Source organism: Schistocerca nitens, chromosome 6, assembly GCF_023898315.1.
Source record: "Schistocerca nitens isolate TAMUIC-IGC-003100 chromosome 6, iqSchNite1.1, whole genome shotgun sequence".
In the NCBI taxonomy this organism is placed as follows: Eukaryota; Metazoa; Arthropoda; class Insecta; order Orthoptera; family Acrididae; genus Schistocerca; species Schistocerca nitens.
Window position 1 is genome coordinate 312530022 of NC_064619.1, and position 24720 is coordinate 312554741.

A 24720-nucleotide genomic window follows, 5' to 3' on the forward strand; every position below is an offset into this window, starting at 1 on the left:
TGGAAGGAACTTTGCTGCAGGCTTCTTCCGGAAATACCGACTGCTTCGGCTGACGTCTAACCATATAATCCGGCTCTGGATTACAATAACGAAGCGTGTAGCACCTGATACACGAGAAACACCGGGACAGGTGATATCTAGTTAAGCTAAAAATATAAAGACGTCAATAGTATATCGAATTAGGTAAAAAAAAGTGAATTCCTGTTTACTAAAGAAAGCTGTCCCTAGCCGAGATATAAACAGAAGTCTTGAAATATTTGCCCATGTCTGCTTAGACTTTGTTTCGGCACTTTTCATCTGCTTAAAATTGGAGCTTCTTCAGATTTTAGTCCTCTGGAGCTCCGCTTACTATTGGTGAGAACAGCATTGTTACCTTTTGTAGGAGAAGTGCCCATCAGGAAATGCTAATTAGGTCACTGTCCTGTTTACGTACTGCACTATAGTTCATGTTCTGCCACTGCTGCATAGACGAATTAAACGGTTTCCCTTCGTATCGAGCTCCTAGTGCCTGTAAGGCGGCGAAAGCGAACGTGGACTAACAGCATGTCTTGTTCTGTGATGTCAGAACGTGGAATTTCACGTTGCGGAGCATTTCCAATCGTGAGAGGGAAAATCAGACGCTTATGATTTTCGATTCCTGAAAAGGAACTGATGAATTAGATTTAACATCGCAGTTGCGTCACAACCACAACTTCAGAGACACCATTTCGGATCGTCATTTGTGGTTGAAACTCATATTTGGTGGTTCCATATTCTAGCTTGCGTTTTTTGAATATATTTCAAAGCACTGGTGCATTGAGGATTTCTCGAAAACATGTCGTTTACAGTACGATTCCTTATAATAAAATGACTGAAAACGACATGTTGAAGGCTAAAGGGTTTTCGTCTTTATTGCTTTTACATTTATAATTTGCGGGCTACAAAAGCATGCAGTTTATAGGCGCCAGGGCGTTAAAGATTTATCAAAAACACATCATTTCTAGTAAAGTTCCTTATAATTCAACGTCAGTTAACAACATAACAGACGACATGATGTAACAAAGAAATAGACAAAGTCCATAAAAAAAAAAAAAAAAAAAAAAAAAAAAAAAAAGAAAACTGTGATGTACTGGATAGAGTAATGAGTTCAGATTTGAAGAGCTGCAGGTTCACATCTTTCTTTTACATATGTTTCATCTTTATGTTTTCCAAAGGATAGAAGCCGGCCGCCGTGGCCGAGCGGTTCTAGGCGCTTCAGTCCGGAACCACGCGACTGCTACGGTCGCAGGTTCGAATCCTGCCTCGGGCATGGATGTGTGTGATGTCCTTAGGTTAGTTAGGTTTAAGTAGTTCTAAGTTCTTGGGGACTGATGACCTCAGATATTAAGCCCCATAGTGCTCAGAGCCATTTGAAACAAAGGATATAAGGATATTGGGATTTCCTTTTTGAATGAACAGAAGTGCATTCTGTAGTACTTCATTTTATGTACATATAAGTACGCTCTCCACTTAGATGTGAGTCTATTCGATTGTTTGAATGTGCCAGAGATCATGGACCAAAATGAGTTGCAAGATTATTGTCTACATAACTTCCTGATTGGTTCGCACTGCATTATTTAATTATTTATTTACGCATCCAAAAATCTTTCCAGATTGCGTAATACTGTAATACATAGTTTATTTATAACTCTTACGTATGTAAGTGTGCACACACCCATAGGCTCACCCACCCTCTCTATCTATCTCTCTCTCTCTCTCTCTCTCCCCCCCCCCCCCCCCCACACACACACACGCGCACACACACATGTACTCAGGAAATTAAATTAAATACAGAAAATTTAAGAGTATTATTGCAGTAAATAAATTTTTTTGACTTTATGTGTAAGAGTGCCTGCAGTATCTGCAGTAGGAGATTTTGCACTTTGTTCCAGATCTCTTACATTTTACATATTTTAAAAATTCTGAACTGAGTAGAAGCAGTGATCTAATGAGAATACAGTTACAATTTTAGTAAAATAGATTGATGAAATAATTGTAGCTTATGCAAAAGACTTTGTATTCACTGTTTCAACCGAAGTTTTAAAAACTGGTGTCTTCATAACTGGACATGGAGCTTTTCTTTCCGCCTTGTATCGTTTTCATGGATATTGGAGTTTTTATTCGTGTATATTACGGACAGAGCAACATAGATAGCATATGGACAAGGAAGCATATGTGCGTTTTATAGCTCTAATACAGCAGTTGTTCGTCTTCTACATACGTAAACAAATTGTGTCGCGTACGTGCCAGATATAGCCGACAACTGTGGCTGTAGAACACTACGGACCAAAATAGAAGAGCAGCACGTTCCAGTTCGTTTCTGAGCGGGCACCAATACGATGGAAATCACGTTCAGTCTACTTTGCGATGAGAAACACGTGCGCAATCCGAGAGTTCCTGAATTTGTCCATTACGAAGCTAGGAGACTCGGGCTGTGCCAGCTATAAACTTGGAAATACTTTCGACAAATTTTCCTTTTTACTTTTATACGGATGAAGTTTGTGACCATCCGTAACCCGGATCGAATAGCTCTATCGTTTCCCGTGTACTTCTCACTCCTCATGTGCTGCCTTGCCTTTACCAACACATCCCACCAACTTTCCACCTGTACACCCTCCACATACTCTTTCAACAACCATCTCCCACTCTTAGATCATGAACTATGCCCCAACATTTTCACATCCTACCAGCTATAGGTCCACACCACCCAGTACCCCTTGTCAGGACTTCCTCTCCCTTCCCACATTTACTTACTCCCTTTTTTCCCAACTGCCTTTCTTTCCCCACCCCCGTTTTCCCACCAATTCCCCCCTCTACTCCACCCCCTGTCTTGTCGTAACAGCCACTCCTACCCCATCGCTGCCATACACCATCTCAATCCTACCTTCCTTACCGGCCAACGTTTTCCCCTTCAACAACTGACTCCCTATTCCGTGGCAGTTCCTTCCAGTTTTTAGTGACAGCAAAGCGCTTCTTTCAAATGTCGGTGTTTTGGCAACAACTTTTAACTGTTTTAAAAGTGCGCTTTTTGTATTTCATTTTACCTTTTATTATTATTGGTTTTAACTACTAGTACAAAAAGTCATCTATGATATATCTGAAAACTACCATTTTATTTTTCACCTTTAAAATGTTTTAAATTCAATATAAATATCTCCGCTGTCAGTTTCGTGCTTCTCCGTGTAATTTATTTTTTATTGTCAGTTGACAGAATAACGGGTTGCCTGTACCGCTGCATAACAACAAAGAAAAGAAAAAAAGTTTGTGACCCACACCTACCGTCACTAACCGCTTCCTCCACCACAGATTGCACGATGACAATGATTTTCTGCAGCTGTACTAAATATACTCTTAAAACTTAGGTACTCGCTTCGACTGCGCTGACAATAACTTACAAAGTGTTTTAAAGTTAGTATGAATCCCAGTGAACTTTCTGTCGAAGGAATCCTGTTAAAAATTTGCTGTGCCTGGAGAAAGCGCCCTAGCAATTCCCATTGAATTAAGCAATTTTGTGTCCTATGAGCGAAGAAAGTAGCGAGTGCTAGGCTAAACATATAACATTCTTGTATCGCCTTTTACAAAAATGTCTTCGATTATGTACTCTGTCACATGTTATTGTCTGTTGCTTTTGTTGCTCCAGGAATTCATACTGAAGAATAAACTAACGGATTTTACGTCACTACAATATACATGAGCATTTTCATACTTTGAGGTATCTTCAGAAAGCTGGTATAAAATCCAATATTTCTTTTTCACAAACTGTCTGTCAGAGGTTGAGAAGAATAGCATCTTAGTGCCTCAGTCTTAGTCCACAAAAATAAAACACCGCAGCTCTCTTATACTTGGATACATCGTCTAATATCTTGTCGCATATGGAATGCACAATGTCTTCTCTGAGATACTGTTCATTTTTCTAAAATATAATTTTCCTTCTTTTCATTTGTGTTACAGGTAACTCAGTTCTGGATGAGGTAATGGTTCAGAAGCCCGGGATCCGGACCCAGAGTCTCGAAATGGACATATTCAGGTTCTGTATGGGTTTCAAGGAAATCTTATATTATTCTCTCCGCAAAACAGCGTTAAGTTAAGGTAACGATGATAGTGATCACGCATCTTTCTCTCCAAAGTAGGCCGTAAAGGCTCACTAATATTGAGATCTGGTGACTGTGGTGGACAGGAGAGATGTGCCAACTCATCCTCGAGATCACAGATCCCGTTGCGGACAATGCGAACTGTTTGAACTGGTGGCTTGTCGTCTTAGAACACAGCATCACCACTGGGGAAGAAAGAAACTTTGTACCATTGGATGGATCTGATCAGCCAAAAGCTGCCAGTAACGCTGTCTTGCAAAGTAACCATGGGGCCCAAGGAGTACCATGATATGGCTGACCACATCATCACCGAACCCCTGCAGTGCTCCACTCTCGGGACATAAATTCGTCCCTGAAGTTGGAAACTGTGTGAAACAAGACTCACCCGACCAAATGACTTTCTTCCATTTCTCCATAGTCCAGGTCTTTTGGCTTCGCCCCATGTTTTCCTGTTACGAGCATTTGCACCACTGATGAGTGGTTTTGGGATTCCAGCCCGTCCAGCAGCTGCCTGCTTATGGAACTCCGTTCGCGTTATTTTGGCCCTGACAGGGTTCGCGTGTACAACATTTAGTTCTGTGGTGTCTTCTGCAGGAGTCGTCCTCTTACTTTTTGTCACAACCTCTTTAGTGACCGACTGTGACGGTAACTCAAAAGACACTTTCCTCTGTTGTGACTTAGCGGATGGTGTTTTTCCACTTCCACTGTTTGTAGTATAAATGTTCGATATGGTGCCTCTTGAAACACCAAACATTTCCTCTACCTTGGTTACAAAAGTTGCTACCATACAAGTACCAATGGTTTCACGAAGTTCGACTTCAGGAAGCTCCAACGTATTGCACTGTATTGAGGACATTGCACAGATGTCGTTCCTGGACAACTACAACAGCCCAACCAGCAGACTTGGCTAACATCAGCTTTACAATGAAGAGCCAAAACATTATCACCGCTGCCCACAGCGAGGTTGCGTGCTGCCTGGTGGCGCTGAGGGCGTGTGACGCGATAAAAGAAGTACGAGGGTCCTATTTCTATCCGCGGCAGCGCTACGATCGCAGTTCCGAGCATGCGCGGCAGTAAATCTGACTCAAGGAGGAGACAAGTGCGCCATTTTCAGTTCGCTGCTGCCGACGTGTGCTTTGTAGTGCTTATTTATAATGTCATCCGTAATTCAAAATGTCACCTCGTGTGAAATCAGATCTGTGATTCGTTTCCTAGATGCGAAGAAAGTTAAACCAAAGAAAATTCATCGGCAAATCTGCGAGGTATACGGACAAAATGCTATGAGTGATTCAATGGTTAGAAGATGTGTCAGACTGTTCAATGCAGGACGTGATCAAGTGCACGATGAAGAACGAAGTGGACGCCCGTCTGTGATTACTGATGAATTGGTTCACACAGTTGAAGAGAAGATTAAGCACAATCTAAGTTTACACTTAGTGCCCTTGCAATGGAAGTTCCGCCAATTGCACGATCACTAATCCATGAAATTGTTAAAATTGTTCCTGAAAAACTGAAATTTCAAAAACTTTGCTCTCGTTAGGTACCCAAAATTCTTAATGAAAAAAAAGGGATGAGTTTTTGACACGCTACAATGAGGAAGGCGATCGTTTTCTTTGTTGGGTAGTCACGGGGGATGAAACTTGGGTACGACACCCCTGAAACAAAATGAAAATCAATGGAATGGAGGCACACTTCATCACCAACGTAGGTTAAGCCTAAGCAAATCTTGAAACCTCGAAAAGTCATGTGCATCGTTTTTTGGGACAGAAAAGGAATTTTGCTGATTGATTTCTTACCACGAGGCCAAACAATCAATGCACATGGTTACTGCGAGACCATTAAGAAATTGCGCCGCGCAATACAGAACAAGCGACGAGGATTACTGTCAAAAGGTGTTTTTTTTTTTTTTTTCCACGATAATGCCCGACCTCACACGGCGAATGTTACCAAACAACTCTTACGGGAATTTCAGTGGGACGCGTTTCATCATCCTCCGTACAGCCCGGACCTCGCTCCTAGCTACTTTCATCTCTTCTTACACCTAAAATCTGTCCTTGGTGGTCAACACTTCAACGATGATGACGAGCTGAAAGAACATGTTACCACATGGTTGAATACACAGGCGGCAACCTTCTATGAACAAGGCATACAAAAACTTGTGCCACGCTATGACAGAGCCTATGTAGAAAAGTACTTTAACAGTTTTAGATATTTGTACGACAAATATTTCTTCGTTTTATATAACCAAACGGAACTTACTTTGTGAACATACCTCGTTTATGAGCGGTGCAGAGACAAATGGGGATTCGTTCTAGCAAATGCGGAAATCCTCCGACTTAAACGATTTTGAAAAAACCCAGTGTCAGGGTTGAGCACCTCCGAAACGGCGAAGCTGGTCAGCTGTTTGTGTGTCTTGGCGTGATCGTCTGTGGGAAGTGGTTGAAGAATTCTGAAACCATGAGTAGGCGACAGGAAGTTGGACGTCCATCCCTCATCACAAAGCACAGGGCTCGGAGGCTTGCCCGCTCTCTAAAGCAGGACAGGCGGCGATCTGTGACAGATCTGACGACAGAATACAGTGCTGGCGCAGGCACAAGCATTTTGGAGCACACCGCTCAGCGCATAGTGTTCAACATGGTGTTCCCATGTGGACCCAACAACATCACCAATTATGATTACAGTGGGCTTGGGATCATCGAGATTGAACCCTGGATGAATAGAATCGTTTGGCCTGGTCGGATGAATCCCGTTTGTTGTTAAACCGGGTCGATGGTCGAGTTCAGAAACGCTGTCATGTAGTCAAACGGCTGTTCGAAACGTGCAGTGCGCCGTGGATGGAGGCCAGTGGGAGCAGTACTATGTTATTTGCGACATTCACCTGGGCTCCCATGGGTTCTGCGGTAGTAACTGAAGGTGCCATGACAGTTGTGGACTACGTGAACATTATTAGAGACCACCTGTAACCCTTTATGCTTGATATCTTCCTCAACAGCGATGGCATCTTCCAGCAGGATAACTGTCCGTGTCACAAGACCACGATCGTGCTGCAGTGGTTTCAGGAGCATGACAATGAACTCACGCTGGTGTCTCGACCAACAAATTCGGCTTACCTGAATCCGATAAAACCCAACTTGGACGCTATTGGACCCCGCTCCGCACCCACAAATCAACCGCCCGTAAATTACGAGAAGTGTGTGACCTGTGCCTGGGCATATGGTGACAAAAACATCTGGACACCTATCAAGGACTTGTCGAATCCACGGCACACAGAATCACTGCTGAATTGCCTTCCAAAAGTGAACCGACATGCTTTTAAGTAGATGGTCATACTGTTTTGGCTCATTATTGTGTAATGAAGCACGCATTTCTCGACGTGATTCCATATCTTTATCCAGCCCCTGTATGTACGTTACGTGCAAAAGATCTACACTGATCAAAATAATTAGAAGATAAAACTGATTGTTATCCATAGTGTAACCGTAAGCATCTATACAGCTCAAATATCAAAACTCATATTTCTTCTATACCCTTGTAGTAGTTTACAATCCCTGCATGTGAAAGGCAAGACGCAAAAGGATTATGCCAGAAGATAATACGTGCACCAGTATAACAACAGTGTCATACTGTAGGGTGCATAATGTGTAGTTGACAATTCGGATTTACGTGATAATGGTTCCGCGGAATAGTGGACCATTCTTCCAGGCTAACTTGTCACTCATTGAGATGAACATTCTCCAACTGTTCGAGGACCAAGTAAGGTGGAGATCTGGTTGGAACACGAATTTAAGCGCTACTCGTTAATAGTTTAGTATAATTAGTTGGTGACACGGGATTAGAGGATTACTGTGACGTTATGACGTGTCATCCTGTCGATCTGTCATCGAGGAAAGTGATCAGTTACCCACGACATCCTCCTACGATGCGAAATATGTACTGATGCTGTCGGTTCTGTTCCACAGACTTGTTAGATTCCGTTCCAGAGCACTGGGAGTTCTGCACGTCAGCCAGTGGGCGTTTCTGATTACGACGTCTCATTCTGTGTACTGCCGCATTACAGTATTATCTATGCAATGGTTCTAGTAGTGAATATGTCGCCTGTGAACATTCAGATAACTTCAGTAATGTACCGTATGGATTATAACCCGCTTAAGTGAATACGAGATGGTGTATCACATAGCCCCTACATGATACAGGATAAAGCTTTGTGCTTGAAACTTACCACTGCACTTTAGCACTGCTTAATCCAAACTAAGCTTGCTACATAATCATATGTACAGGAAAACGGCAGTTTTTCCTCTTATCAATTGTACTCAAGGCTGTACGAAAAAAACTGTAAGTTATCGCTGTTAATTTCGTAATTTTTTTACCAAAGAACCTCAAACATATCTCCTGTACTTCGTCGTTGATAGTAATCACCGCTCCAAGTTTAAAGAAAGGCACATAAAGTACATTATACACTTCCATTATCTATAGTGCCAGTGTTAACGATAACACAATAGGTTCAAATGGCTCTGAGCATTATGCGACTTAACTTCTGAGCTCATCAGTCGCCTAGAACTTAGAACTAATTAAACCTAAATAACCTAAGGACATCACACACATCCATGCCCGAGGCAGGATTCGAACCTGCGACCGTAGCGGTCTCTCGGCTCCAGACTGTAGCGCCTAGAACCGCACGGCCACTCCGACCGGCTAACACAATAGGTTTATAATACTTAATGCTTGTGTGGACGAAGGAGTGTGACATCAAACTTTCGCAGCAAATGAGAACTTGTTCATTAGTCAAGAAGATTATTATTGACAATTACAAGGAAGCCAATCATTGCTCAAGCAGGGGACGAAAAGGTATTGGGAGAGCAAGAGAGAGATTTGGACGAGAGATGAAAAGTCTTAGCTGCTGTGACTTTTTTCGCATGTATCTACACCTTGATGTATGAAGCGTCGTCGAGCCCGAGGCTAACAACGTAGGACACCACACTTTTCATCATTATGGAGAAAGGTTGTATTCGTCTTTGAGCAAAATCTCAAAGTTATGCGTTGCAGTGGGAGACAATTATAGGGTCCCGAAAAAGTGATACTTCAATCCTGTTGCGTAATGTACACTTAAACGCCAAAGAAACTGGTATAGGCATGCATATTCAAATACAGATATATGTAAACAGACACAATATGAGCACTGCGGTCGGGAACGCCTATGTAAGACATCAAGTATCTGGCGCAGTTGTTAGATCTGTTACTGTTGCTACAATGGCATTTTACCAAGATTTAAGTGAGTTTGAAAGTGGTGTTACAGTCGGCGCACCAGCGATGGGACTCAGAGTCTCCGAGGTAGCGCTGAAGTGGGGATTTTCCCGTACGACTATTTCACGAATGTAGCACGAATATCAGGAATCCAGTAAAACATCAAATCTCCGACATTGCTGCAGCCGGAAAAAGATCCTGCAAGAACGAGACCAACGACGACTGAAGAGAATCGTTCAACGTGACAGAAGACAACCCTTCCGCAAATTGCTGCAGATTTCAATACTTGACCATTAACAAGTGTCAGCGTGCGATCTATTCAAGGTAACATCATCGACATGGGCTTTCGGATCCGAAGGCCAATTCGTGTACACTTGATAACTGCATGACACAAAACTTTACGCCTCGACTGGGCCCGTCCACACCGACATTGGACTGTTGATGACTGGAAACATGTTGCCTGATCGGACGAGTCTGGTTTCAAATTGTATCGAGAGGATGGACGTGTACGGGTATGGAGACAGCTTCATGAATCCATGGACCCTGCATGTCAGCAGGCGTCTGTTCAAGTTGGTGGAGGCTCTGTAATGGTGTGGGTCTTGTGCAGTTGAAGTAACGTGGGACCCCTGATACGTCTAGATACGGCTGTGACAGGTGCCACATACTTAAGCATCCATTCATGTCCATTGTTCATTCTGACTGACTTGTACAATTTCAGCAGGACAATGCTCCAGGAAAACTCTTCTGAGTTTAAACACTTCCGCTGGCCATCCAACTCCCCAGACATGAACGTAATTGAGTATACCTGGGATGCCTTGCAACGTATTGCTCAGAAGAGATTTCCACCCCCCCCCCCCTCTCCCTCCCACGCATTCTTACGGATTTATGGACAGCCCTGCAGGATTCATGGTGTCAATTCGCTACAGCACTACTCCAGTCATTAGTGCGGCCCATGCCATGTCGTGTTGGGGCACTTCTGCGTGCTTGCGGGGACCCCACACGATATTAGGCAGGTGTACCAGTTTCTCTGGCTCTTCAGTGTGAATGATATGGCACAAACTAAACAAGCATAGGATTGTTTGCTAGATTAGAGAGGCCAGTAAATTGTGTCTCAAGGGAAGGTGGTACACTTAAAAAAATACGAAGTGAGGAAGGAAAAGCTCTGTAGAGAAGATGGCGATGCTTTACTGCTCGTTGTGCATAGGACAACAAATACTGCTGCATAGAACTGTAAAAGTCTGAAGAAACAAATTCAGGTAAACGTAGACATAATATCGAATAACGAATGCGTTTCTAGGGCTGTGTCGTAGAAGATGTGACTGTCTAGTTTCATTTTAGAATTTTAAAGATTCATATTACTATTATTGTAGCATCACGATATTATTAAAGCGCTCAGTGCGCTTGATGCGAGGAAGATATCGAAATCATCAGTAAACAACATTTGCTTCACGGGACTGAGCTGTCCAACCAGATTCTACAGTCCTACTGCTGGCAGTAAAATACTAATCTTGCACTGTTGTTCATTGTTATCCTTGACTTATAGAAGAAGTACCAGTTAATGAAAACGCATCCCGGACGTGCCGTTGGAGGGCGATTGACTGTAAAAAGAAATATTAGTGACTGATACATACACCTATGCCTGTTCGTGGTGTAGTCTGTTTACGTTTCCGAGACATGGAGTTGTAAACAGAATGGATACGACAGTACAGTATGCAATCAGTGCTCCACTGATGTCAGTTGTTTGCGTAGAGTCAGTTGTATTGTACGAGAGTTGGTACTAACATCAAACATTAGAGTACCTAGGAGTATGCACAAATGCTTTTCATGTATGATAGGGCTAACAGCAGTTCACAGGAGGCTCCACGCTTGTATCAAGAAGCATATTCTGCAGGAAGGCACGTTTACAAGAGTGCATCAACGCCTCCGAGAAATTGAGAGCTTTTCACTTGCTGCGGCAATGGATAGGCCTACACGAATTACACCTGTGCTTGAAGATGTTATGCTGGAAACAGCAGAACGATCACTAGGAATCTCGATGAGAGTTGCCACACAAATTGCTGGAGAATAATGCATCACCGTGCAATGTTCTCATATCACCTCCAACGAGTTCATTGACTTAATGATGCGGACTTCTGTCCTAGACTAGCTTTCTGTCAGCGCATGCAACAAAAAGCTGTAGGCAACTCTACGTTTGACAACATTTTATTTACAGATGAAGCAAGGTTCACTGGTGATGTGCGCTTAACTGTCACAGTTCTCACTTTCGAGTGATCGAGGACCCAACCCACATGTTGTGCATGAGCCTCATCACCTACGTTTCTTATTGTACGAGTGGTTAGGGGTACTAGGTGATGGTTGTATTGGGCCGTAAATGTTACCAAACGAGCTCTATGGACGGAATTACCTTCGGTTTCAGCGGAATCATCTTGCAGGACAGCTTGAGTATGTTCCCTTAGAACAACGCCATCGGATGTGGCATATTTGTGACGAACCACCCAATTGTTCCTATGGGGAGTCGATCTAACGTCCTGATATGGCTAATGATGGATTGGGCTAAGAGTACCTTATCGTGGCCTCCACGACCCCCTGATCTGAATCCCATGAATTTCTGTCTTTGGGACCATCTTGAAATGTAGTACGCCACTCTGGAACACGGATGAAGAGTTGGAGCAGATACTTGCCAATGCTTTTCAAGAATTTTGAAGTGATGCAGGCGTGTTTTAAAGGATTCGAAATTCACTGTATCGACGGGTACAAGTTTGCATCCGTGTACAAAAACGACTCTTTCAACACCACCTTTAACTACGAGTACAGTCTTGTAACTGTTCTCGTGATCATTAAATACACCTGCTCTTCCACCAAAGTATTTTTAATAACTTCTATTAATGCTGTACACCCCCTAACTGGGATGACGATACACAGAATCTAGTGGGTGGTGGTAGTAAACACAAACTCGCAATTATTTCGCAAACGGTTCGTTTGTGGACCTAATTTTACTTAGACTCTTTTGCTTCTAGTATCGTTTACTTTAACTGTAAGGGTTTATGCCATTAATTATGACACAGCTTGCAAATTGCGCTAAGTCTGTACACTGCAAAGTGCAGGATACTTAATAGCAACATTAGCGTATTCCCCTCTTACACAGTTCGGGTACGGAGCCTCAGTCTCAGTATACACCCAAATCTCTCCTATCTTATTCTCACAATCCCGACGCCATCCAGAACTCTCCTCCAAGTCTGGCAACGTTCCTCCGCGATATGAACGCCTGGATGACTCTACTGTTCAGTACGGAGTTTGGAGTGAAGCCATCTGTGACAGTGCATAGTTATCAACTGTTTCTGTAGTGGATACCTAATATAGTTCCACGGATATCTTATCTTCTGGCTGGAAGTATATTAATTATTTTCATAACTATTGCTTTAACATCAACTGAAAATACAAACTGATATTCGGAACATCATACGTCCATCAACAGGTGAATTTGTGTCATTTGGGCATGGATATATGGCTTTTGAGTACCCTGTTTGGTAGAAAAAGACGAACTGTTTTAGTACAAAGCGCAAAGTTACGTGGTGGAAATTTTTACTACATTGGTGTACGATGATATTAATATAAATACCTTTCCAGTCATTACAGGCTTTCTTTTTCACTCATATTAACATTATCAAGCTCATATATCCTCGCATCTACGCCGTAATAATATTCCCTACTACTTTTTTGGATGGGGGTTTGGTGGGGGCCAGGGGAGGGGGTGGGGGTGGGGGGGGGGAGCATCAGTCTTCTGACTGATTGTGTTTGATGTAGCTCATTACGAATTCCTCTCTTGCACCAAGCTCTTCGTTTCAGAGTAGCGCTAGCGCCCAACATCCTGAATTGTTATTGGATATATTCCAGTCTCTGTCTTCCTCTACATTTTCTACTCTATAAAGCTCTCTCTAACAACGTGGAAGTTGTTTGTTGATGATATCCTATCATCCTGTCTCTTCTTCCTCTTCTCGGTTTTTCCCACGCGTGTCGCTCTGTAGAGAACCTCATTTCATATCTTATCAGCCCCTCTAATTTTCAATAGCCTTCTGTAGTATTACGACTCAAATGCATCGATTTTCTTTTCATCAGATTTTCTCCCAGGTGCTTCCGCGCGAGACGCGTTAATTTACACGCCTGAATTATTATCCTTGACAAAACACGAAGTTAGGGCTTGACCAGCGGCTGAACATCTTGTCATACTCACGGACTCGCTCTCCGCAGTGAAAGAACTTATTTTACTTGGTAAGGACAAAGGGGGGTGTTACATACCGAAGAGCTGCTGCTGTATCAGAGTTGTACAGAAGTGGTAAGGAGGTCTCATTTGCTTGGATCAAGGGCCTGCTGGGGATGTGGAGGAAGAAAAGAGGACTATTTGGCTAAAGAATTGATGACGACCGGCACACAACGGCGATGCTTTCCCGCGGAAGGTCTCTTTGCTGTGATAGAGGTTTGACCAAAAGTGACTGGAATGAGGCATGGGAGACTGAAGATCTACACAAGAGCCACTTGGTACAGGCGAATCCAGCCTCATTTAGAAAAGGTCGAATGGTATGCTGCAGAGGGGGCTCTGAACTCAAATTTTCTTGGCACAGGAACCGCGAGACAATTTGTGAGGATCATGCCAGGTTGAAAATGAACCACGGCTGCCACTGACAACAGCTTGGTGGACTCCACCACATGATATCACTATAAAATGATTGTGGCGAGCTCCTGAATATTAATCACATCTTCTTCGACTACCGTCGATAGAGAAGGGAATTCGACAGGCTGGTTATGGAGCTTGTCTACAAGCATAAAGCACTTCCTTCCCACATGTTAATCCTTTAGTTTATGAATAATTTCAGTATTTATAAATTATAAAGGGCATTTGCCAAAAGACAGGGATCTCGAATCTGGAAGTGGTAAGGTACTGAGCATTAAGAAGACATTTGTTTTCAACAATTTACTTGTATTTGCTACAGAGGCCAATTTAACAATGACAAGCAACATTTCCTTGCCACAGAGGCCAAATTCAAGAGAAACAATGACGACCAATATTTATTTGACACATAGGCAAAATTAAAGCAAACAATTACGAACAATTAAGCTCGTGAAAATACCATAGTTCAGCACAATAAGTTAATGGAACTTTAAATTACTGTTCTTTCGAATACTCAGAGAATTCCCTTTTTTAATTTATAACAAAACTCAACTTTTTACACTGAAAAATATTAGAAAAGCACTCATTGGATTTAACAATTATTTTGACTACTTGAAAATCAGTATTACAACAACCACAATCTGAATAACACTTCAAACATTTAAAAAATGGTTCAGGTTAGCAGGATATGTAACTTGTACATTTCCTTTAATATACGAAAGGGAGCATTGGCAAATCAACAAGCATAAGCAGTCATTTAGAAGAGCAACCAAGGACAAATTCAATGCAAATAAAGGGGCTGAAACATATCGGTTAGCCAATGCACACTAAATCGGTTCAACTCGGCCACACCGCAAACGACTGCTAAGTTCAGTACAGATCCTAAAACACACACATAGAATATACATTAAATTTACATAACAGATTAGTGGTAAATAGCGGAGGTGCCTCCAGCTGTGGCAGCGAAAATTGTGGGGGAGTACCGAGCCCATTTGACCCGCATGTATTTATCGTTAACAAAGTAAAATTTACACAACATAATAAACTACAACATGGACATGAGACGTTTAATATTGACTGACGAACACAAAGCAAGTACTTAATGTTAACTGACAATGAAAAATATTAAAATTACATAAACCTAGAAAGTGCACGCACAAACTGAGTGGATAAAAAGAAATGTTTCTGGATCATGTACTCACATACCAGACCTAGGTAAAATGCAAGTCCTCTTATAACTGAATCAATCTTTAACTCAAGCACTTCCTTATTATTGGGACGCTGATCCACGTTAAGGGCGTCAGGCAAATTAACAGGCAGTAGTTCAGCCAGATCAGCTTATGGTAAGATCACCAAACGAAACTCAGTAGCAAAAGTACAGGGGTTTTCACGAAGCGCAGTGACACATTACTGCACACAGGCCATGGTGCTCATCGTTCATTCCTGCGTCAAGAGTGGAAGAATTAAGGTCGGTGTATGTGGCCACGTCTACCAACCAAGGCAGCAAGAAGCGCTCCTGGTCGAACTCCAAAGCACGACCCGCTACACCAAAGGCAGGTAGGAGCGACAACTCTCCAGTTGGCATGCACACAATCCGCAACGTAAACATCTGCCATCAAAACGTGTGTAGCGGACCAGCACGGCTAGCAAGCCCAACCTGCGACCCAGACTGACTTTTTCAGCGACAGTCAACTCACAGCAGACCTCTAGTGTGAACTGAGGGTGCAGTTAAAACGCTTCGAGGCGCCGCATGACCCCCACCTACTGAGGCGCGAGGGAAGCCATAGCTAGATTTCGAAATCGAAGGAAGTTCTGCGAGCGAAAGAATCGATATGAACATGCGCATGCGGCTCACTTCCCTGCACTTAATGGAAAACATGGTGAGGGAGGGTGAAAATGAGAAGATTGCAGAATGTAAGAGACAACCTGTGGCTCAGTGTGCCGGTTAAGGACAGACGTAGGGCAAAAAGCAGTCTTGTACTTAATCATATATATCTCCAAAGAGATTGCCTCTAAAATAGTAATACTTGAAACTATTATGTATAACATAATGCTTGATACTCTGTGCAATTTTTGTTCGAAAATGCGAATCCACACACATTTTATAAGGAATTGAATTTTTAAGTACCTTTGTTTTTATCGGTTTTTAAGTATTTTCACCAAACACTATATGGGCGACATATGAGTAGTTACAAAAACATCGTGAGGTTTGAGGAGCATTTAATTTAGACGAGTTTAAGCGCCAACGTAAGGAAGTCTGCCAGCCAGCGCCAAGAATGCACAATGGCTAAACGTGATTCTAGTACCCGTAGGGGCGGTCTTTATTCCTGTCGGGTGGACAAGATGTTCATCTACTATTAGATACCGCTTTTCCGTACTAAAAGCAGTAACCGATTCATATTCATGGTGTTTGATTTATTCGTTTTGTTTGGTCGCTTGCGAATGAATCTGTGACAACACTATCACATTGAAGTCCTCGTAGGCACTATTTAAGCTTTGGAAATAGATGAAAATCAGATTTGTCGCCAGCGTGACTACGTTGAGAAATAAATAGGTAGACATGAAGAATAAAGATATATAATATTAATAAAATTTATTTTATGTAAAAAGACTTACGAGTTTTCACACAAAAGATTTGGAGGCATTCTGACAGCATCCCCACGTTGTCGGATTGTTGCAAATGCTGCAGTGCATGTGTGTGGTTTGACATTGTCATGATGAGAGACAGGTTGTTCCATGCGTGTACGATCTCTTTGAATTCGTGTTTTCAGTTTTATGAGGGTCTTGCAGTGCACCAACATAATTACGTTATCCAACACCAAATTACACACAAGGATTTGGAGCCTCCTATAAGCAGATCGTAGCAGCTTGCGTCAGCGAAGTGGGAAAGGCAACCGACTAATACGCATGACATGTAATACCTCAACTTTACAGAAGCTCTCCTGCGAACCTTGCAGAACTAGCTCAGTTGGTAGAGCACATGCCCGCGAAAGGTAAAGGTCCCGAGTTCGAGTCTCATTCCGGCACACAGTTTTAACCTGCCAGGAAGTTTCATATCAGCGCACACTCCATTGCAGAGTGAAAATCTCATTCTGGAAACATCCCTCAGGCTGTGGCTAAGCCATGTCCCCGCAATATCCTTTCTTTTCGGAGTGCTAGTTCTGCAAGGTTCGCAGGAGAGCTTCTGTAAAGTGTGGAAGGTAGGAGACGAGGTACTGGCAGAAGTAAAGCTGTGAGGACGGGGCGTGAGTCGTGCTTGGGTAGCTCAGTTGGTAGAGCACTTGCCCGCGAAAGGTAAAGGTCCCGAGTTCGAGTCTCGGTCCGGCACACAGTTTTAATCTGCCAGGAAGTTTCGTTATCTATGCTGTCCATCTTATTTGATTGCATATTTAGAAGGCTGTATAAAAACTGTGATTCTAATATTGGGTCTCATATTTCTTTTATATCATCTCCTATTTCGTACTCTTTCGCATTTTCAGACAAGTCCTCCACCTCTTAGAGGACTTATATGTACTCTTTCCACATACCTACACTCTCTTCTGCGTTTAACAGTGGAATCCCTCTTGCGTTCTTGAGGATGCTGGTAGGGAATGGATGACTTCTTATGCCGGAAGTCTTGGGCCGCCGTTGGTCACGATTTGTATTCAAAACTTAAGCTGTGGTTCGGATCGAATATTTTGATTACAATTCAAAGGCTGTATCCCTCTTTTATTTTAATTTTTTGTTATTTTTTCTTCTTTATGTTATTTGCCATTTACTTAAATTACATGCGTGCCATGCGCTGAAAATTCTTCTACTTGAATTGAATATCTTCCGCCGATGCCTAGTACAGACGTGACAACGAATGATAAGCGTTACGTAATTGAAATAAAATAATCTTCTTGGAAAGTAACCGAGCGTTGTCTAAAAATGTAATAATAAATAAAATATTATGCTTCTTCATCAACAGTCACTTCCCATATTCCCGCAGAGACTATGTGACCATACTACTACAGCAAAGTCTGAATATATACTTAACATTTTTCTTCTAACCCTGATAAATTTATCTTGTTCATTTTCTTATGTCATTGGGTGTGACGGGAAGTTTTGAAACAATTGTTAGTATTTTGATAATTGCTTTAATTTATATTTTTCTGCTTCCACATAAATCGTATATTCTTCGAGCGTTGCAACTTTGTTTCTAATTACACGATTTACGAAATTTCCAAGAAACTGGCCATAGCCGTAGTGTTTTATGCTGGGGTATAAACTCTCGTCTAGATGGAGCACCTCGTTTGTAGATAGTGGGGCGACGTTCTGTTGATAACTGCTAGTTTTGTTTCTTGTCTAATTCCAAATCTTATGCAATCTCTGCATACAGAGGCATGTCCTAGCGTATCTACCAGTTAGCAGGGATCACAACATGGGTCCGATTTCAGTAGAACCTTATACAATTTTTCTCCACTTGAAACTTTCTCACTGACAATATTGTACCACACAGATTTTGTGTCTGATCTGAGGTTATTGTTGTTTACGTTCTTTGAAATACGTTTCCAATTTTTGTTGCATGTTTCGGATCTGTAGGATTTTGTGTTTGTCCCTTAGTCAGTAAGATGTGTATCTTGGAAGTGGTATACTGGCTAAGTGCTTCTTGCAGGTAGATCAATTCCGTATAATATTTACAGGCAAGTGCTAGTTGGCCATTAGTGTGTCCTACGTGTAAATGGCACCAAGCAGTTGTTTTTTTTTTTTTTTTTTGTGGCAAAGATAGTGAACAGAGTTTTGGTCACTCTGCAGCAATTTAGAAATTCGGTTCATAAACGTCGCAATGTACTGTGAAAAGGCATCATTGACACCCAAACACTCATCAGGGTGAGCCAATCTCATCGTTAGATGTGAGACGTCGAAAATGTTGGCTCTGCATACGTACCAGCACGCAGCAGTCAAATTTTATGTGCGATCTCACACGGAATAGACAGCAGCACAGCCGTGTGATACGTCTTATTGAGGATATAAATCTTTAGAAATATTGCTCTTTGGAAACGACAGAATGGCTGATTCTTGTGTCTTTCAACATGACTTGGATTGAGCTTATGCTCCCAGTTGAACTTCATCGTGTCATGCAGAATCGGTGTTACAATCATTATCTTATCAGTCCTCTGAAGCTAGAATGATTATGTATGATCCTTGTTGGGTCCTGTGGGCATAATCTTGGATTTATATTCATTTAACTTCACACCGCAGGCGTTGGTATAAGCCGTTATTATCACTGAAACTGTTTCGATATGTGTATTCTTGTTTATGAGAACGCCTGTGTCATTTGCATATGCACGTCAGTCTGTTTTGACGTTGGAAACTTCTAATCCTTGTAGGTTTAATGCAGATGCAAAAGTAGTGCTTCACGGCTATTCTATACGAAGTCATAGATGAAAGACACCCTTGTGGAACAGATTGATCGAGAGACAGGGTCTTCTAACTGACCACTGGCTTTATTCTTGTATCACACCCGAAAACTGAAAATTAAATCCCATTCTACGCATCAGACTTAATAAAAATACGTGGTTAAATCTATCAAAAGTTTTGTTTAAAACTAAAAATATAAATGTAGTTTGACATTTATATAACGAAGTTAAATATAAAACGTCTCTATTAATGTAGGTTGATTCTTACAAAGAAGAAGATAGCAACCAGCCACTATTAATAATGCTATTTATTTAAGTAAATAGCACCGTAACCGGTTTCGAACTGACAAGTTCATCATCAGACGATTGTTCACAAGATCCACAAGATGCACTTTACATAACCGTCAGTTTTCGATTTTTATTCCCCCACAGTAGCGAAATATTCTTGGTATATTGGTGCCCTACGGTAGAAAATAATGTTAGAAGCACCCTAAATGAACAAAACTAACACCCAAACGATGTAATAAAGGGTAAACGAATATGGGAGGTTTAGTGGTTATAGTACTTACATCGAAAATTCCAGGAAATTTTGTTGCGAAGTTTTGAAATATTGCAAAGTATATGCAGCACTTATATGATTTGCATATCAGCATATTGTGCAAAGCACAGCACACACACACAAACCAAAAAGTATTTGCCACATGTGAAGTTCACACAAAGATTGCGGTTTCACAAATACAACAGCGCCAGAGATGTTCTGTCTTATAGATATTACAATATATAGATTACTTTGATTTCACAGTATGAATGTTTATAAAGAATAAACGTAACATGATGAACAATTAAAACACAAAGATAAACATTACATTATGAGCATATAATATTACAGATGAAGTTGACAGATGTAGTAACCAGTTTGTATGAATGCTGCTTACATGGTATTATGTAAATACTATGCTATATACAGGGAACAACATCGAGGTAAGGTAAAATGAATAATATGACGGTAGCAATTATCTTAACAATGTATGGCGCACTGAGGTTTTGAATCAATTTTACAGATACAATAATGCATGATTGAGCAGGCAGCTATATTTTGGTGTAAAGCAGTGCCAAAGAAGTTCATGTATTACAATATATAAAATGCTTTCATTTGACAGTGGAATTCTTTTACAAAGAATCAAGGTAACAATACAAGCATTTATATTACAAAAAATAAACGTTACATTGTGGGCATACAATATTCAGCGAGCATTAGTTAGAAAAAAATTGGGAAAATGTAGTAACCAGTTTGTGTGAATGTTACTTATATGGTATTTTGTAAATGCTGTGCCATAAACAAGCACCAATATAGAGATGAGATAACATGAATAATGCGACAGTAGAAATTATATTAATGTAGTATGGCTTATCAACTTTTTTTACCAGTTTTGCAGTTGGAGTAATGTGTGACTGATCAGGCAGCCATATTATGATGTAATACAGGGTGATTCAAAAAGAATACCACAACTTTAGGAATTTAAAACTCTGCAACGACAAAAGGCAGAGCTAAGCACTATCTGTCGGCGAATTAAGGGAGCTATAAAGGTTCATTTAGTTGTACATTTGTTCGCTTTTATCCTTGCTCAAATGGAAACAGATGAATCTTTCGTTTCAAAGATTGTGTTTAGTGATGAAGCAACTTTCCACACTAACAGGAAAGTCAACCGTCACAATGTCTGTATATGGGGCACTGAGAATCCGCGGGAAACAACTCAGTATGAACGTGACTCGCCTAAGGTGAACGTTTTCTGTGCCATTTCAGCCAATAAAGTTTTTGGTCCCTTTTTCTTCGAAGGTGCTACTGTAACTGGACTACAGTATCTGGAGATGTTAGAGAATTGGCTGTTCCCTCAGCTCGAACAAGAAGCACAACAATTCATATTTCAGCAGGATGGAGCGCCACCACATTGGCACTTATCTGTCCGTAACTACCTGAACGTCAACTACCCGAGGCGATGGATCGGCCGCCAGGCAGCCCGTGACAGAGCACTTCATCACTGGCCTCCAAGAAGCCCTGATCTTACCCCCTGCGATTTTTTCTTATGGGGGTATGTTAAGGATATGGTGTTTCGGCCACCTCTCCCAGCCACCATTGATGATTTGAAACGAGAAATAACAGCAGCTATCCAAACTGTTACGCCTGATATGCTACAGAGAGTGTGGAACGAGTTGGAGTATCGGGTTGATATTGCTCGAGTGTCTGGAGGGGGCCATATTGAACATCTCTGAACTTGTTTTTGAGTGAAAAAAAAACCTTTTTAAATACTCTTTGTAATGATGTATAACAGAAGGTTATATTATGTTTCTTTCATTAGATACACATTTTTAAAGTTGTGGTATTCTTTTTGAATCACCCTGTATTTTGTTAGGATTATTGATTACATGCTGTTGTTAAAAGGAGTAGTGTTTGTTTATGTTTTAAACTGGAAAATATGTGAGTGAAATTTTGTAGAAAAGTTGCATTGGCTATCTATGTATGTTCATTGAGGATATGGTCTGGTGGTTTGCTTTTATGTGTATATATTCCTATCTCTTCAAGCAGATTTCTGAGGCTACCTTTCTCAGCATGATGTATTATTTGGATATGGTCTTAAATGTTTCATACTCAATGTTCACTAAGTGTTGTGTGCATTGCAAATGCAGATTTTGAAGGATTGATCAAACGTATTAGCATATAAATGTTCTTTGAATCGAATTTCAAACTTTCTGACTGTCTGTCCAATATAGAACGAGGGGCAATTTTGGCATTTCAGTTTATATATACCCGATCTTTTGTATGGGGAGTTGTTATTCTTTGTGTTATGAATAGTTAGCTGCTGAAGTTTATGGTTTGTGTGGAAGCTTATATTTATGTGTGTCTGTGTTTGAAAAGATTGCTTATTTTATGGGATATGCTCCCTAGGAAAGGAAGTGAGACATATTTTCTGCTGCTGTTATTGTGCATGATGCTCAGCTTGGGTGCTAATATGTCAATTTCTTCTTTGGTACCATCAAAAAGAATAATTGCATCACCTACATACCTTTTATAGTAGATGATTTTGATGTTGATGTGGCTGTTACTTTTGAAAAATGTGTGCTCTAAGTGGTTTATGTAAATGTCTGCTGACTTCCCAGCTAGGCTGCTACCCATTACCAACCCATCATTCTGTTCGTAAATTTTGTTATTAAAACTGAAGTAACTGTATGACAGCACCAATGTGAGTAACTCAATGAGCTTATAGATTTCCGCCATGCTCAGTTTCTTATGTTTAAGCAGATTGCTCTTGATTATATTTATGGTGTCCTGTATAGGGATGTTAGTATAAAGATTTACAATGTCAAGCGATGCAAATATAGCTGTCAGTGGAATGTGCACATCCTTAATTTTGTCAATTAGCTCATACGTGTTCCTAATGGAGTAGTTGGTTTCAAAAGTATAATGGGTGTTCAGAAGAGCTAGCAGTTTGTAATTTAATCTATATGAAGGGCTGTTCCTAGACTTAACAATAGGCCTGATCAGACAATGCTGTTTATGTATCTTAGGCTGTGACTGAAGACAAGAGGCAGTGGGGTTCATAGAAATGCAGTCACGTACTTCCCATTTAGTTAGGAGGAAATTACAAAGAGTTTTCTTTAGTTTGGCCTGAAATTTAGAAGTGGGATCAAAGCCTAATTCGATTATGTTATTATAACTGAAAAATTACATGTTTTTGTCAACATATTCATTTTCATACATTACAACTGCGTAGTTACCGTTGTCAGCCTTGACTATTAGAGCTTTACTGTTAGAAAGTGTGGAGTTGATACAATTCAGTGTCTTTTGGTCACTGTTTTGATGTGAATAATTTTTTAGGTGTCTTGTGATTATTTTATTGGCTTTGAAGGCTATTACATTGGTTTCACTGGAATTTAATTTTGCAGCATCACATGCAAACTTACGTTAATTGTACACAGCCACTGTCTCACTATGTCAGTTTTAGACAAAATAGAATCAAACGTCTCTACATTCGAACAAAACGTTAGAGTTGAGCAGATTAATCGATCGAAAGTCTCCCATCATGGTGCTTTATGCCACTTTTTCGGATGAACGTGCCCACAACTTCAGTAAATTCTTGCGGAAAGTAATTGTTTTTTAACAGTTCGCTATACGTTATCGTTAGTTCGTGTCCTACAACATTCCATAATCCTGTGAAAAACTCTAGTGGTAAGCCACCTCCTCAGGCAATTTGTTACTGTGGAGATTCAATAATTATTACGTTTGGTTCTTCACCTGATGTTCCCTAGAAGCTCTCCCATCCTTGGGATTAACTGTAGATTTGATATTGGAAAGTGTCCTCTACAGCCAAATTTGTCTCTGATTCAGAGCAGTGTAGTACAGCACAACATGTAGTTTAATTGGGCTTTGATCACCGTAGTTATTTCGTTGGTCATCTCGAAGGTGTTTACGGATGTGCTGTTGGCTTCGTTTGGCTTCCATTATCATGTGGTATATCGAAATATTTCCTTGATTGATATCAGTTGTGTGACGCGCTCGCCCTTTGTTGTCTTCTTACGACTGCCGTTCCATGGGACTAATTTTTGCTTTGGTGCCTTTTATTCAAAGAAATCTACGACTAAATCAGTTGGTTCATTGTACAAGTGATGCAATAAATACAGCGTCTGTTTCTGCCGGTAGGTCTTTGTTCAGGCAAGATGCATAAGGCATTTCCTTATTACTGGTTTTGCAGCAGGAATCCGTCAGATAATGCACCTCGAGTACCTTGACTGACTGTGAACGCACCGCGTCCAAGTCTCTGTGACAACTTGGAGCGTTCCTTGTCATCCAGGAGCGACAGTTTTAGTTGCCAGATCCCTGGCTCCTGGAAGCATTCCTATGTGATGTATTAAGCTGTGTTTGGCAATGGTCCTAAAACTTCATTGGCGATATCTCAGTCAAGTATATTATGTATAAAATCTTTCGTGGCGTAAATTCTGTCTCGTGGAGGTGCTACAGATAATCATATAGCACTGGCGAGCGTATATCCATAAGTCTATTAAGTATAATCCGATCGTTAAAAAACTCAACTCTTTATAGAAGTTAAAATTCGGGCATTGATCTTCCTGACGCAAGACCCAATTAAATCCTCGATCTAAAATTACATTAGCTCGAATGTCCGTTAGTACATCATTGTGTCCTAACGAAAGAAACCGCTTCTGCCATGGTTGCCTCTGGAGCCAGTGGAGCATACACAGAGTTCTCCAAAAATAGAAAAATAGTTTCAGGAACGAAAACTTTTATAACGCCTGATCACACAAGTAATAC